Source organism: Leopardus geoffroyi, chromosome D4 (genome assembly GCF_018350155.1).
Source record: "Leopardus geoffroyi isolate Oge1 chromosome D4, O.geoffroyi_Oge1_pat1.0, whole genome shotgun sequence".
Classification (NCBI taxonomy): Eukaryota; Metazoa; Chordata; class Mammalia; order Carnivora; family Felidae; genus Leopardus; species Leopardus geoffroyi.
The window spans coordinates 53,765,412-53,780,809 of NC_059342.1; the positions used below are offsets into that span (position 1 = coordinate 53,765,412).

At 36.9% G+C, this 15,398-nt stretch overlaps 1 pseudogene; it reads right to left on the bottom strand.

Annotated features, from left to right (window-relative positions):
- Window positions 1–13,636: 13,636 nt before the first annotated feature.
- LOC123592716 lies at window positions 13,637–14,736 on the bottom strand (annotated as a pseudogene).
- Window positions 14,737–15,398: the final 662 nt, after the last annotated feature.

The following is a 15,398-nucleotide window of genomic DNA, read 5'->3' on the forward strand; positions in this document are numbered from 1 at the left end:
ATTTTCCCATGTTATTTCTCACTGGTTTTAGGGTGGGGAAACTTTTAGAAAGAATTCTAAGATCTGGATAATCGGGATGATGAGAAGAACAAAAAGACAAAATACACATTTATCGGTAGGTGAATGAATAAAGAAGATGTGATATATATTATGTATATACACGATAGAATATTACTAAGCCATAAAAATAATGAAATCTTGCTATTTGTAACATCGATAGGCCTAGGGAATATTATGCTAAGTGAAATAAGTCAGGGAAAATACCATATTATTTCACTTATAATTGGGATCTAAGAAACGAAATAAATGAACAAACCAATAGACTCTTAAAAACAGAGAGTAGACTGGTGGTTGCCAGAGGGGAGGGAGGTATTGAGATGGGTGAAATAGGTGAAGAAGATTAAAAGGTACGAACGTCCAGTTATAAGGTACAGAGGCAAAAATTACAGTGTAGGGGATATAGTCCCTAATATTGCATGGTGACAGATGGTGACTACACTTACCGTGGTGAGCACTGAGTAATGTACAGAATTGTCAAATCACCGTGTTGTACACCTGGAAGTACACAACAGTGTATTCTATACTTCAGTAAAATTTTTAAAAGGCAAAATACCATAAAATGACAATTTAAAGGTTCATGCTTGAGAACAAAAGTAAACATATGAAAAAGCAAAATTAGAAATGGAAATTTTATTTGATAAATTCTAACAAGGAACTAATTTTTTCCCATAAAATTAACAGAAAACTGGTTTATTCTGGACAGTCTTTTGACAATGCTAATTTAGAATGATGCTTAAACTGGGTGATATATTTTTCCCTAGCCTCTTTTGTACCTCTAAAGTTTCACAAAAAATATGAAGTGTAGCAAGCAACAAGGGTATTAAGATTTGAGAACTTACCAATGTCTCATAAGTACCAGACAATGTACAGTACATGTATACATCCAATGTCTCTTAAAACTAAAGAGAAATATAATCTTAAAGCATGGAAATAAAAATATAATGAAGTTTTCTATTGATTAGATATATGTCCTTTTGGTGCACTCCACTTGCAGATTTTCAAATTACTAAGTAACAGGCACTATAGACACCTATCTCTACTGGGATCCTATTATTCACTAGGAGGAAAACTAAGATAAAAAAAAAATGAGTTGTGATACAAAAAGAATGTGTAGCAACACTATGTAGCAATCTGAAACACTTCTGCATTTTCATGTGTATCTGGACAAAGCACTATGGGTTACACAGAAGGAAAAAGGAGTTCAGGAGTTTTTGAAGATAGTTGCATGATTTGAAATCTCTCAAGACCTCCAATGTAGTAGAGTGTTTAAATTCATTAAAAAGACACTTCATCTTGAATACTGTGATTACTTAGGATTATGCATCCCTTAGGCTGATGTAAAGTCATAACTACAGACACATTAAACAGGCTCTTATCAAAAGACATTTATTAACTCTAAATAAAAAGTGAAAGTGGCTAGAAGTTGTCGAAAGGACAATTTCAGTTCAACGTAAATACACTCTTCTGAAAACTAAGAGACTTTTGTATTTAAGAAAAATAATAGGATTGATAACTGTCAAAAACAATTATTTCTTAAAATATGTTTGGTGAAGATTTAGTTTAACTCATGCTCCACTGAATATAGTCCCATGACAGAGTAATATATATAGTCATATATTAAGTATGTCACATACATAGATATATTACACATACTGCCTGTGTATTGTACATATATACATGCACATGGTTATGTCACATATTATATAACTATGTTATGTACAATAAAATGGATACACATATATGAGTGCACACACGCGCGCACACACACACACACACACACACACACACACATTTGGTATAGCATAGATACTAGCCTTCAAAATAGACACGGCCATAACCACCTTAAAGTGATAGTAGAAAGTTTTAATTGAATATCAGTCCCAATTTTATCAACAAATGCATTTTTGACATCTTCGTCTACGTATACCTCTCTTAGTGACTTATAAATAACATAAGAATATTAAGGCTCTAGGAAGACCTAAACTTATCAAACCTGTTTAATTATATTTACTTCTGTGTTTCCTAAAAGTAGTTGACTTGACAACTCATTTATCCTGATTTTTTTAAATCTATGCTCTATAAAACACGTTTGGGGAATTAATAATCTATAACGGTGTTTCCATTGGATGAAGACATTTTTCTCAGTTTCAGTGGATCTATGTTTTGTAACAGGTCAGCAGAATTGGGGTAGACATCACCTGAAACTTGGTTTGGATGTAAAGGTTGATGATATTTTATACCCAAGATAATTTGAAAGAAAATTTATTACTCACATGAGGGACTTGTGGATAGGCCTAGACACAAGCTAGCAGGTCTGGGCTAGCTTATGCAAAGCAGAGGTTGGAGGCTAGACATTTATACAGGTGAGGAGATGGGATTAGGGTAAAATTCCTAAGTGTGGTTTAAATTCCCTGTCTGCACCCAGGGAGGAAAGTGCTTGTGTTTTATTATCAGCTGGTCCACATATGAGGCCAAAGGAGAAAAGGAGAGTGAGGCATAAAAGAAGTTAGTAGTCATATCAATAATGGAGTCATTTATTTTATTACATTTATTATAATTCATTCCCTGTTGTTTGATTGATGACTGACATGTACGATGTCTCATTTAATTGAGGCTACATTTAAGTATAAATGTTGGAACCATATGCCTGTGCAACCATCTATAATGAAAATGAGAAGACCTTGGAAGAACATAAGCATTCAATTACCCTAGATAGTTGAGGAGAGCCAGTAGAAGGTATCTGTGAAGTTCAAGGCATTGCTTAAATACTCTAGCAATACTGCTGACTTTAACTTGTAATCTCATGTGTTAGAACATCTGAACAGCCTTGCCTGTATTTTGTATCCATATGTGAAAATTTCAGGGCACCAAAACTCCATGTACCCAATCACTAGAAAACTTTATTTTAGTATTTTTATTTCCAAGATTTAGCTGGCTGGTGCATAGTCCTATGCTAGAACTTTATCAGCAACCATCTAAATGCCCTTCATTTAGAATTTTGAGGGTAGAAGTGGTTTGACTCATATATGTGGATTTAGACAGTTCTTGAGTGGCATTAATTTAAAAGATTTTGCATAATATGGTGGATTCTGAAGGCAGCACAGTGTCCCACAATGTGGTTAGCAGAATGGGGTAACTGGCAAGAATGCAGTTCATTTGGAAACAAGACTGCTGTGGTCTGTTTAAGGACGGGAGCACAAGAAGATACAGTTAGCACCAAATGCACACAAGTACAAATAAAAATAAGAGGAGGAATCTGTGGAAAATTAATAAATTAGTTCAGAACAACAATAAAACCAATAACCTTTGGAGGATAAAAGCTCGAACCAAGAATTTGTGTGTTGCTATATCTGCTTTGGCATTAAATTAAGCCTGATGTTGGCAGAGACAGGTGAGATCTTAATTTGGATTTTTGTTACCCAAGAGTAAGGAATTCCCCAAGTTCTTTACCTGAAAAAAGGGCAGCCTTGAGTAACGTGGGTTTTGTTTTGTGTTTTGCTTTGTTTGGGTGATAGCCAGAGCAAATGACTAGACTACTGACAATGGCTCAGGAGACTGTGAAGATGCATAATTTGGATCAATTGTCGGCCAGGGCATCCTCCAATGCCATTGTGACTGCCTAAAGTCTGGCCTACTGTGCTTGGTATTGGGTTTTATCCTTTACCAGTATGTTCCAGTTTAGGGATGAAAAGCAGCAGTTATCTAGTGAGTTCTACAATGTGTCATTGGGCTACTTCTGCTCTTAAAGTATTATGATCCCACTTACTGTTCACTCAGTTGATCCCAGTAGGCTTCTCAGGTAGCCAAGGAGTCTAGGAGAGAGGTGATCTTCCCTAGCACAGTGGTACCTAGCAGAGGGCTGAGGGCAGGAGAGACCATCTCCTCTGGTAGGTCAAAGGGCCTAGATTTGACTCTACCACATCAGTGCAATCTCCAATTCAGAAGGAGGCCTCAGTGGCTGTGCTGACCTTGTGGGAGTGCTGTTACCACAAGGCACAGTGAGGTGGAGTGTAGAGTGTCATAGGTTCAAGTTGTATGAAAGCCTCAGTTGCTCAGAGGGTCTTGGATGCAAATTGATATGCAAATATCATGTAACACAGGACTCAACCAAGCAACTTTTTTTCATGCAAACTAACTTGCAGCCCTTAAGAGCTGTTCAGAGACTCCAAGAAGCACAGGTAGTCACGAGATTTTCCTCCATAAAGGAATCTCCAAGAGGAACTATAAGATGTGTCTGCAGTATGGTCATCTGTACTGACTTCTTGAGCCCTCTGTAATAAATGGCACTGCATAAAGTGAGATGACTTGTGGGTGACCACATAAGTAGATTTTGGTAGTATAAATTTAAATGGGAACTATGTTGTCTCCAGAAACCAAAGACACCTAATTGGTGTTGGGCCTACTTGACGTGCTTAGAGTTAACACTGTTAGGAGCTGTCTTTTAACTACATCAGGAATAAAACAGCTCTCATTGAATAATATGATGTTTAAGAATCTTAATGAGATGGCAAGCCCCTGAATCTTACGTAGGGCAACAGCTCACCCTCTCCGTGAATGCAATGATGAATGTCTAGATGTTCTATGTGAGAGTCTCTAGTGAATCGGCAGAAGCATGCCATTAATGTAGTGTCTTAGTGCCTGGAAAGAGCCCACAGTCTCCCACTTTCTCACTTTCTCTCTTCCTTTCCTTTCTTTCCTTTCTTCCTTTTCTTTTCTTTTCTTTTCTTTTCTTTTCTTTTCTTTCTTTCTTTCTTTCTTTCTTTCTTTCTTTCTTTCTTTCTTTCTCTTTCCTTCCTTCCTTCCTTCCTTCCTTCCTTCCTTCCTTCCTTCCTTCCTTTTCTTTCTTTCTTTTGAGTCTCTACTCTCTTTGCCATAATGAACCTTCTGGGGGCTCACATATCACAGGATGCAACATTCTTTTCCCTAAGTCCTGTATAGATTGGAGACTAGTACTCAGCTAAAACAAGCAGCCTATCGGCTACAGAGTATGAGTCTTCTCCCTGAGCCCAGCATCAGCCACTGACATACAGTGCATTCAGTGTCCCACGGATAGGCCTGGACTGAGATGCGTGACCCAGGGATACTCTAAAGACAGCCCCAATCCCATGCCCATGTCCTTAAACTCCAATATCAAAACTTTCAGCATAAGTCAGCAACATTTTAAAAGAGGCTCAACAGGACTCAACAAATGCAGCACAGCACAGCACAACCGAAAATGCAAGCTTGTTGGCAAGGAGCAGAGCCATGCCACACATACGTGCAGAGCAAACCAGGAGCCATAGAAAAAAGATCTCAGAGGAGCGGTGGCCATAGCTTGGAGCATGCCAGTACAATATTACTGAGTATGCCAATTGTTTTATTGTGTTGGTTTGTTTGGGGGTTTTTTGGTCATTGGCTGGAAGCAGAATGGACTGACACCCGAAATTTGGTTCACTATCAAAACTGATGACATTCCACACACCAACAAAAATTTGAAGGGAAGTGTATTATTCACAAGAGGGATGCCTGGGGAGAGCGAATCAGGTACAATAAGGGTCAGTCTCAAAACTAGAGGGAATGAGTTGGGCCTGAACAGCGAGAAGAAGGTTGGACCGGGGACAAGTTCCAGTGCGTGGGAGGTTTAAATTTCCAATCGGTGCCAAATTAGAAGACACACACATGCAAGTACTTTCTTACCAACCTATCTAAATGTGGTACCACAGGAAAAAGGAAGGCGAGATTTTTAAGACAGTGTTTAAACATTTCAAAGGGAGTCAGACTCTTTATTATAATACTCCAAGTCTAAGAACTATAACTATGAATATACTACTGTTACAACTACTTATAATTATATTAGCAATAGTAATGGTATGTGTCATCATGTCTAGCGCCCCTATGTGCCAGGCAATATGCCAAACATTTTATTATATATTATTCTTTAATTGTCACAATCTTAACAAAAAGCTAGTATCATCATTCCCATATTTGAGGAAAATGAGGATCAGAAAGGTTTTTTAGAGACCACCAGTTATACTCAGGACTTAAAACTCAACAGTTGTTAACAATCATATATTTTACTTTCTACAATCCCTCTCTTTCTCAGCTGAGATACATAGAGATTTGAGGACACTGTATTTCAATTGCTTAATATCTTTCTGGTTTGACATTTTGTGGAAAAGCTGAAACCTTATGAATTCTTCCTTTATTCATTTAAAATTTCTCATAATTTATAGCTGTGTCCATGTAGGAGTTTTTTAATGTACATGTGGAAACAATTTGGTTAGAAGATCTATGTGTTGTATATAAAATATATATACATATATACACACATATATAATATGTATATATGATGCATATATATAATATTTAATATGCTAATTAATTTTTATTTCATTTTTTCAGATATCCTAAATAAAATATGAATATTAGGGTATATTCAGCACTAATGTACCCATTCATATTACTACTGTTTCATTACCATTACTAGCAGTCCCTGTAGGAGATGTAAGTTACTGAGGTTTGTTGCATAAAACAAGAATGATTGTGTGTTCACATTTTCTTTCTTAGGACATTTCATTTCCTACTTAGGTTAGAAAATATATGTTATTTACAAAAACTAACTAACTTATTTCTCAGGATAAAATCCAGGATTTTTATCTGCATATCCCATTGAGAATGATTAGAACCTGGCATTTTTCTTTTCTTTTCTTTTTTTTTTTTCTTGACATTTGAATGTAAACATGCTAATAAGGATAATATGGAATTTATTTGTAACTGACTTTTGCATTCACTTTTTCTTGGTGTCAAGCATGCAGAAGCTAATGAATATTAATTTAAAATAAATACGCTGTAAGAAAGCTATGAACTGCTTTTTATTATGTAACACGCTGAGGTCTTTGCCATTGATCAGAGAGACTTGGCCCATTATTCCATCTATACATAGATCACGGTAATGGCCCAGGAAGTCACAGAAAAATAAAAATTTGCATAGCTGGCTTTATATTAGTCTTATCCCTGCTACTGAAAAGTAGTCAACTAACGGTGTACTGATTTTAGGCCAATAGAATGAATTCAGATTCTTAAACTGGTTTTATATAGTGTGCATGGATAGTGCATTGTCTTGATTTTTGAAAACATAAATGGGTCATGTTATATACATTCACACAATAATGAGTTTAGAACTGATAAGAATTACTCTTCTCTCTCCTGCATTTCAAATTGCAGGATAATATTTAAGCTGGCAAGATGCATAGGTCCTGGGCATTAAGATAAGTTTAGGTTGATTATGCAGTTTAATAATTTATTAACGATAAATATTTTTATTAAAAGTACATCTTACTGAGTATATGTTAAATATTACACTGAATTTCAGTATATATTTAAAGACAAATTCATAACAGTGACCTTAAAGCCAAATGATATGAGATTATCAGAAACCTGCAGGTATAAAGGAAAAGAGATAAAAATTACCCTGTGGGTTAATGGTCAATTCAAGAATGAATCCATGGTCACTAGTCAATGGAAGCAAAACTTTTTTCTCCCTTTCTTTCCTTTTATAGAGTCAGTCATGTGTATTGTTCAGACATGACTATATGTATTGAAAAAATCAGTCTGAAACTGTTTGACCCACTAACACCTAGATTCAACATTATTTAAAATGAATATAATTTCTGATATATTATTTTTGCTAATATGCTTGCTTATTAATGAATAAGAAGTCTATTATTCAGAAACCAATTTATCTTGCTTGTGCATAGTATTCAAGTTACTTTTACAAATATTACGAATGCTACATAAATGCTACTAAGACAGGGTTTGGGTTAAACAAAGATTTTAGTTGGATATGTGTCATATTTCAGGAAGAAACTGTGGTACATCCATATATTGTTAAACAGTGGAGAGTAGTTTAAGTCAGACCAATCAGTAAAACTGTTGCAGCCCTGAGCAAACGAGATTTCTCTTGGTGCTGCTCTTTATCTTGCACAATTTTCTTTCTATTACTTACAATTTTTTCTTCAATATTTATTCTTCCCCAGAGAAGAGGCAAACAAATGTTGGTGCATCTAGGCTGGATGCTAACTTTTGCTTCACTAGAATGGGACTGTCTGGTACATTGAGGGCAGAATCCTTCCGTCCTTGTGAGACTAAAAATGTCACTTTGCTGTGTAATCTTTAATTCACTTGGTCAAGACAACGTGGTTTTAAGATCACTCAGTAACTGTTATTATTGAAATTTGAGGTTATTCATTATTCACATCTGGCCAGATGTTAGAATATTTTTATTCTTTTTTTAAAATGTTTATTCATTTGTATGAAAGAGAGAGCACCAGCCGGGAGGTGCAGAGAAAGGAAGACAGAGGATCTTAAGCGGCCTCTGCACTGACAGCACAGAACCCAATGCAGAGCTCAAACTCAAGAACCATGAGAACATGACCCGAGCCAAAGTCGGACACTTCACCAACTGAACCACCCAGGGTGCCCCTGTTTTGATTCTTGATAAAGTGTATTATTCAAATAATGTTTCACTCTTATGTGGATCCTGAGAAACTTAACAGAAATCCATGGGGGAGGGGAAGGAAAAAAAAAAAAGAGGTTAGAGTGGGAGAGAGCCAAAGCATAAGAGACTTAAAAACTGAGAACTGAGGGTTGATGGGGGATGGGAGGGAGGGGAGGGTGGGTGATGGGCATTGAAGAGGGCATCTTTTGGGATGAGCACTGGGTGTTGTATGGAAACCAATTTGACAATAAATTTCATATTTAAAAAAATAAAAATAAAAAAAATAATATTTTCAGATTATTGAGGCTTTTTAAATAAATGTTGCCATACATAGAGATATTTTACATAAATTGTGCTATGGAATTGATAACCATTTATGTATAAATGTTAACATGCAGAAGCATAAACGATTTGTGTATGATTCAAATATAAAACACTATAAGCAGCACAAAAGTACATCAATTCCCCATTCATGACTATTAGGGAAGAGCGAATTGCATGGATTTTCATGAAACAAATACTTAAGAATGTGGTCTAAAAATTTTAAAGTCTGTTTTCTAAGTGGTTATATGGTTTTACATGGTTTTACACTTCCACTGGCAGTGTGTAAGGGTCCACTTTCTTTACTTCAACAGCTGGTAAGGATAGATTTTTTTTTAATTTAGCTATTATATACACAATTTTAACCTGTAATATACTCATTTAAGTATGCAGTAGTAATTCACTGTGGTCTTCGTGTATTTTTTGGCTAAGTCATATTGCCTAGATTTCTTTTTGCAGGCATTTAAATCTGAATTAAAGTGAATACTACTCTATTTTCAATATAAGGAGAAAAATTACCTTAGTAACCTTTTAAAATTAATTAACAGCTATCCATCTCCTCAAGCTGTGAATTGTGCTTTTAAATTTATTTACGTAGCATGCTTTTTGAACATTCCTCTTCCCTTCCTCAGATAAAGATGCCTTCCTTCCTTTTTTTCAAACACAAGTAAATTTTTACATTCTTTGTGGAGCTATTCCTGATTTGTCCTTGATCAGTATAACTGCTTTTCAGAATTGGATTTTTCTCTTTCTTTGGTATCTACAAAATGTATTCATACCATCGTTCACCCATTTGAGACAGTGAGTTATAATTATTGTTGATAAACGTGTTTCCCCCAGTATATGATTTTTATATTCCTTTTAATACTGCCACAGATAAAGCTGGACAACTGAAACAGATTATAAAATATGGAGCAGTAATTTGTTAGGAAACACTATAAATTTTAGAACTGAAATTAGAGTTTTTTATAAGACTGAACACATTTAAGCTTAATAATTTTATCACTTTTTCCTGGCTATAAATTGCAAAAACACAGAAATACACAAAGTTTTTAAAAAATCAATGAAATCATCTGAAATGCCACAACTAGAAAAGAATACAATTAACATTAATGTATTCTTCAGAGGCTAAACATATATTTTATGTTAACTGTTAACCATTTCTCTTTTCAGCTTTTCTGGTAATTATCACCATAACTTTACATTTAATGTTTGTGACTCTTGTCCTAAAGTTATAAAGTGTAGATGCATTCTATTAACTCTGTATTAAAAGTGAGCTGTTCAGTGAGTTTATATCACCAGAGGAAGCTGCTTCTTCTTTTCCCATTGTGTGTTATTTTATTTTTCTGTTCTAAGGGTTCCCCATAAGCATATATTTAAACACTTCCATCTTGAATCATTATCTTTAAACAGATATGGTGACTCCGCACTACTATAAAAGAAGGAAAAAGCATCATCTCTACACAAGACTATATCTCCCTCTTTACCATCCAGATATGACAGATATACCCATTTCATGATGTCTTATTTTAGAAAATTGATTATCTCATCTGTAAGTATGTTTATTGTGGTTGTATAAATGCTGATTATATACATTAAAGGCAGTTTAAATACCATCCCCAATATTAGAAGAATTGAAATACACCTTTCTACTGAATAGTGTATACTTTCATGTAACTGTACCTATGAAATCTGAAAGAGACCAACCAGCACAGGCATGAAGAGCAAATGGGTGTGTTTTTTAAGACACCAGTGAAAGCTCAAAATTGTGTCATGATTTTGCTCCATATTTTCAATATTTTCTTTCAATAATTTCAATATTTCTTTCAATATTTCTTTCAATATTTTCTGTGGTTTGGTTGTGTCTCTTAGAGACTTTTTAGTGTCTTTTCATTGGCAAAATGTACATGTATTTTTAATTATAATATTAAGGTTTTTCAGTCCTTTTATCAAAAAATCTGTTGGAGTTCTCTTGTGTGTGCTAATTTGAGCCAATTACAATGGAGGTCCATTGCTTCCCTCTCTGCTTTGCTTCACTTTCCATTGCATTCTAGTTGTGACTTGCTATTTTTTGAATCACAATTATTGACTAAAATTTCATTTTGGTATTGTATACCTTTCACTAATACTCATTTCAGATATGTTTGGTGAGAGTAAAATTTACCTCAACCTATGAACCTTAAAAACAATATTTATTCTGCATTCATTTTTGATTACTATCTGCCAAAGTATGTAAGTCTAGATTCCAATGTATTTTGACTTAGAACCTGGGCAGCACAGATCAAATGCCTCCTGAAGACTCAGACTGTTGAGGACAAATCTGGAGCCAAAATGATTCTATTCTGATTCTCTATCTGGAAGCTTTTCAAACATTTTTGTTTATCCACAGATATTATTTAATTTCACTACAATCTACATATTTCTCTTTTCTTTAATTCATTCTGTTGGGCACTTTTTTTAATGATTCAAAGACTTATTAAGTCATACATGCAAAACACACTGCTAATTGCATTAGCCAAAGATCAATTGTAAAAACACTCTACAATTCTGCAAGTGTCAATTTAAAAAAATTTGTGCTAGGGTTTGAAAGGCTCAACCTTGCATTCTTGACAGTGGATAAGCTGTACAGAAATTCATTAGCAGGAGCACAGACTTATAGAACCTCAAAGACCCAAAGGAATATGGATAGGCAGAGCAACAGGAAGTATGTGTCTGGTGGGGGGTGGGGGAAGGGGGTGAGGCAAAGAGGAGGGTCAGCATTAGTCAAGTACAGTGTTGGTGATCTGGCAAGATAGTGAGGTTAAGAAAGTTCATAGTTTAGGAATATCTAAAAGATTTCAAAAACTGTAAAGCTGCAAAACATGATTTTTACACCTAGTTACTAGAGAACTAAGAAAAGCATTAGTTTTGAATAAAGTAACAAGGAAACAGGAACGCACTTTTACTAATCTACAAAATATCGTTTAATGCATTATCAGAAAGATTTTATAATACAAGGAGGCATATTGCTCATTAATAAGGGTTTCTGTAAGAAAAGCACTAAGTAAGCAACTATGTGAAAAACCAGTTTAAAGATGAATTAAATGCCCAATTTCAGGAGGGATGGCATGTCTAAGAAAAAGGAAAAACTTAAAGCACACAGTGAGAAGACCAACCTTTCTTCATCATTCACTGCACTAGACAGAAATTAACCTTTTAAAATTTTACCCATGACACTTTTACTCAGTTTAATTATGGTATGTACAATGTAGTATAAATTAACCTCCATTTTTTGTCAAAATACTGTCTTCATTCTTCATTCACGACAGGACTTGGGCTGCCCACACACTGCCCCCCTGTTCCTGGGTCCGCCCACCGCTAGAGCAGATGGTTCATCAGAGAAACAAGGGAGTAAGAGGGTTGTTCAAAATCTCAGCTAAAGTGAATACACAGTTTTGTTTTGTTTTAATGTCACTCAATCAAAAGATTGACCCAAAGAGTTGAGTCATTACACTCATTCCATTATGACATACAGTACAGTGTTAGGGAGTGAACACTGCTTGATTAATTATGGGTGGTTAGATGGCAACATTTCTTGAAGGAGGTTGTGCTGCTTTTTTAGCAAAGACTGGTTTGAAAGTGTCTGCATTTCCAAACTTGACACACTGTCATCTCTTCTTAAAAACAAAGGTCTTAAAAACAAAGGTTTAGTGATGGATGTTCGTAGTACAACAACGTGACTCGGTTCACAATGCATTTTGGCAACTCTTAATCTGAGCAACAATAGGGTTTTTGTTTTTGTTTTTCTGTTTTTTTGTTTTGTTTTGTTTTTTGGAAAAAAAAAGGCTTTAAGAAACCTTACCATTTTAGGACTAAATGTAATATAATGTGAAAGTTTAAAGTCTTATACTTTATTTTTTTTTCAATATATGAAATTTATTGGTTTCCATACAACACCCAGTGCTCATCCCAAAAGGTGCCATCCTCAATACCCATCACCCACCCTCCCCTCTCTCCCACCCCCAATCAACCCTCAGTTTGTTCTCAGTTTTTAAGAGTCTCTTATGCTTCGGCTCTCTCCCACTCTAACCTCTTTTTTTTTCCTTCCCCTCCCCCATGGGTTTCTGCTAAGTTTCTCAGAATCCACCTAAGAGTGAAAACATATGGTATCTGTCTTTCTCTGTATGGCTTATTTCACTTAGCATCACACTCTCCAGTTCCATCCACGTTGCTACAAAGGGCCATATTTCATTATTTCTCATTGCCATGTAGTACTCCATTGTGTATATAAACCACAATTTCTTTATCCATTCATCAGTTGATGGACATTTAGGCTATTTCCATAATTCGCCAGTCAGAGTGGCCAAAATGAACAAATCAGGAGACTATAGATGCTGGAGAGGATGTGGAGAAACGGGAACCCTCTTGCACTGTTGGTGGGAATGCAAAGTGGTGCAGCTGCTCTGGAAAACAGTGTGGAGGTTCCTCAGAAAATTAAAAATAGACCTACCCTATGACCCAGCAATAGCACTGCTAGGAATTTACCCAAGGGATACAGGAGTACTGATGCATAGGGGCACTTGTACCCCAATGTTTATAGCAGCACTCTCAACAATAGCCAAATTATGTAAAGTCTTATACTTTAAACAAATAAAACCTAAAACTGTGGATTGGTTCAAAATGGTTCTATGAAAAAACTAATCTGTAACAGAAGCTAGGCACTGAGTAGAAGGCTTCATCATTTTTGAGCAAAATGTACAAAGCTTCCGAGGGGGACAGGGCAGGCAAGGGTCCACACATCTACAACAGCAGACATTTTCTCTTTCTCGTCTTGACTGGAGCCGGGCAGAGAACCGCTGAATAGCTTCATCGAACACTGTCTTGAAGCCTTGGTGAGTGAGAGTGGAGCCCTCCAGGTATTTTACAGTGCTGCTCTCTTTAGCCAGGGCCAAAACCTGCAGGTGGATCACGGGACTCAGCTTCTTCTCTTTCAGTTTCTCAATCATGCCTTTGTCGTCTGTGAGATCTAGGTTAGTCCCTACCAGGAAAATTGGGGTGTTGGGGCAGTGGTGTTCCACCTTAGGGTAACACTTTACTTGAACATTTTCAAATGATGCAGGACTCACAAGAGAAATACATCTGTTTGCGGAGAGGATAAAGCGTGTAATCTGTCATAATCTTAATGTCGGGCTGTATCCCCTAAACCCAGATTCAGTGGTTTTCCATCTGCCATAACATTGACAGAATAGTTGACAAAGGCAACGGAGATATATTCTCCAGGAAATGCATTGGTTGTGTAACTGTCAGTAGGTGAGATCTACCTCCAGCCCCACCCCCACCACCAGACCGTGATGTCTGGGATCTGGGGGTTGGCAGCTGGGTGAGGCAAGAAGCAGAGGGCTCTGGGCACAAGGTGCCTGAGCTGCTGTCCAGGCCACCTCACCCTCCGGCCAACGAGAAGCCAGAGCCCAGCAGCGGTCACCACCCAAAGCTGGGGAAAACTGCAGAGAAACAGGAAATGAGCTTTTTTTGTTGTTATGGTTTTAAATCTAAAGGCTCAAGTTATCCTTTCACCACTGGTTGATTTGACATTTGTAACACGCCTCTTATGTGCAAAGAATGTTCTAGGTTCTGGGATTCTCGCTAGGGAATACAGCAGATTAATATACTTATCATTATGGAGGTTACACTACATCAAGAGAGAGAAAAACGTAATAAGTATAATAAAGGCACCGTTCAGTATGTTAATAGTTTAAACACATAGAAAAGAAGTTAAGGAGCATCATGGTGTTTGTGGAGGTTAACAAAGGGTGAAGTTCTCTATTAAATCCAGTAATTAGGGCAGATCTCACTGAGAAGGTAACATTTGTGCAGACGTGGAAGCAGCAAGTGTTAACCATGCGAACACCTATGGGAAGAACAGTGTGGGCCCACACAAGCGTCCATTCAAACAGCAGCAGTTGGAGCATCCTCGGCCCATGTGAATGTAACAAAGCCACCGGCCAGAGGGGCCGAGGCAAGGAGGAGAGCGGGAGGTGAGGAGGTCAGGGAGACGGGCTGGGTCGACTGGTTAGGGACTCTGAGGTCGCTCAAAGAAGGTGGCCTCTAGTTCAAGAGAAGCAGTAACTCGTGGGATTTGGGCAGAGAAGCAACATGATCTGGCTGGAAAGGTCTTGCACTGATACTGCTGAGAGCTGACTCTAGGGACTCAGCAAGCGAAGCAGGAGACCTGCTTACTGCAGTCCTCCCGACACAGAAGTGGTGATCCAGATCAGGACTTCTGCAGTGCAGAGGGTGAGAAGTGACTGGATCCTGCTTCTCTGTATCTTGTTCTGTAGCCAGCAAGGTTTCCTAACCTTGGAATGGATGGACACCTTGAAAAACACAGGCCCCATCTTCTCTGAAAGCTTCTTCAGTCTCATTTTCAACCTGAAGCTTCCATCTACTAGATGGAAACATCTACTACTCAGTTTCCATCAATCTAGAAGTTTCCATCTAGTTTAAATGCTAAAATGATATCATGTGCTCCCTCTCTTACATTAACTCGGTCTCGCCTCTATAA